This window comes from Ascaphus truei, chromosome 3, assembly GCF_040206685.1.
Source record: "Ascaphus truei isolate aAscTru1 chromosome 3, aAscTru1.hap1, whole genome shotgun sequence".
Classification (NCBI taxonomy): domain Eukaryota; kingdom Metazoa; phylum Chordata; class Amphibia; order Anura; family Ascaphidae; genus Ascaphus; species Ascaphus truei.
This window is the reverse complement of record NC_134485.1, coordinates 384,037,585-384,039,454: the sequence shown is the minus strand read 5'-3', so window position 1 is coordinate 384,039,454 and position 1,870 is coordinate 384,037,585. Positions and strand designations below refer to the sequence as shown.

The following is a 1,870-nucleotide window of genomic DNA, read 5'->3' as shown; positions in this document are numbered from 1 at the left end:
GTTTTATAGCCCCCCTATGTTTATAGCAGGGGTTCTCGGGGTTTAACTGTGTTCATTTCAGCTCTGGGGACCCCCTGCTCCTTTAGATACTTAGGCCTTGCCCCCGCTGCCTACTGCAGCACCCGCTGTGGCGGACGCTGAACGGACGAGAGCCCTCCCCTCAATGGCGCCGGGCCCACTGCGAGGGGGGGCCGCAGTGCCGTGGCGCGAGTTGCTCCTGCTCTCAATAGAATTGAGAGCAGGACTCGCGATGGAGCGATAAGCCACGCCCCCGGCGGTTGAGCCAATGAGGGTGAACCTGCCGGGTGACGTCATGGCCGCGCCCCGTCACTCCCCCGCCACGCCCCACCGGTCTCTCTTCCTGCAGTGAGCTGCAGACGGGGGAATCGGCTGCACGCGCCGCCAATCTCGCGGGCGGGCGTTGTAGCGGAGTTACCGAGGCCTTAGCCTTACATCTGAAGGGATGCCGGTTTCTCAGTCCTGTTTAAAGGTCCCAAAGCATGCTGGCCAAAACAGAGCCGCAAAGGATAACGTTGTGGCGTGCGGAACCTTTAGACAGTAATTTTCTGTTCCCGAAACACCTTCCGTGGTACTGTATGTATCACGGGAAGCAGGGTGCCCCTCACAGCTAAAATCGATGCAGTTCGGCTCCAGAAGGCCCCCTGCTTCAATCCCAGTTAAAAAAAACAAAAAAAAACCAGAGACAATGCCCTTTTAATATGAATACAAAGCATTTCACATGCCCAATACACATACATACATTTAGCCTTTTCCGTTCATATTTTCATTGACTAATTTACCTTAGAGGAAATCTGTATCTTATATTCCACAAGAGTTCATGTGCTTTGTTGACGCCTCAATATTACTTGGCCTTTTAAAGATTTTTTTTTTTTATGATTATTGCAGTTTGACGAACAACCAACATTCAAAACATCTTAGAAAGTGTATAATGTAATATTGTACACTAAAAGAGATTACAAATAAACAGAAAAATACCTCCCCCATGCCTGGAACATACAATGGTAATGTTACATCAGTAAAGAAAGGGTTATAAATCAGCTTTGAGAAAATGGTTTATTTTTTCTGTGCTCCTTCCACAGTACAATATTTAATATCACTTTATCCTACATGTGATGTTATTCTCTATGAAAAAAACTAATGTTGAAAGTTATGGCAGGCTGCAAAAGAATGTGATATCTCTTAGAACAATAATTACCACTGCAAAATATTAATGTGGAATCTGGGGGAAGTAGAGGAGGAACACAAACTGGCATTGAAAGTAAAGGGTTGGTTTATTGGTTTATTGTCTCCAATAAGGAATAAACAAAGTATATTCAGGATACAGTCATACAGTATACACTGGTGATCCGTCCCTTGCTTAGGAGCAGGCTGTAGGTACCAAAGGCATGGGTTAGTTTTACCTGCTAGACAAAGTACCTAGAGCAAGCAGTTCTGTTTTTCTCACCCCTGGCTTGAAAGACTTCAAAGCTTTCTCCAGACACAGTGCTTCTCAGTGTATCTGTCTCTCTGTATCAGGATTACCCACTTAGGCTGTCTGCCAGAGGTTTAAAAATGCTGCACCCTAATCACCTGAGCTGCCAGGCAGCTGTGTTCTGATTTCTCAGTAGCTAAAGTAAGAAAAAACAGCAGGACTGCCTCACAGCTACGGACATGGTTTTACCCTGTAATCCTGGGTCAGTTTTGTCATAAAAGGATAAACAAACAAAAAATAACTAGTTTAAAAATAAATAATTTTAGTGTTTTAATTATGTTTTGCTTTCTATGGCGTTTTGGATTTCCTATGGAAAAAAAGCTAATGAAAATGCATTTTTTTTCCCAGAAAGATTAAAAAAAAAGCTTTCTGGTAAAT

The 1,870-nt window shown here is 44.0% G+C and overlaps 1 protein-coding gene across 6 annotated transcripts in view; it reads left to right on the top strand.

Annotated features, from left to right (window-relative positions):
• The window catches only part of AASDHPPT (aminoadipate-semialdehyde dehydrogenase-phosphopantetheinyl transferase), a 95,157-nt gene extending 94,157 nt beyond the window's left edge, over positions 1 to 1,000 (top strand). For all 6 annotated transcript variants that reach the window (XM_075592379.1, XM_075592383.1, XM_075592381.1 and 3 more), the window contains one exon: positions 1 to 1,000. This exon is cut by the window's left edge and continues 187 nt beyond it. The gene's annotated coding sequence lies outside the window, so the exon portion shown is untranslated.
• Positions 1,001 to 1,870: the final 870 nt, after the last annotated feature.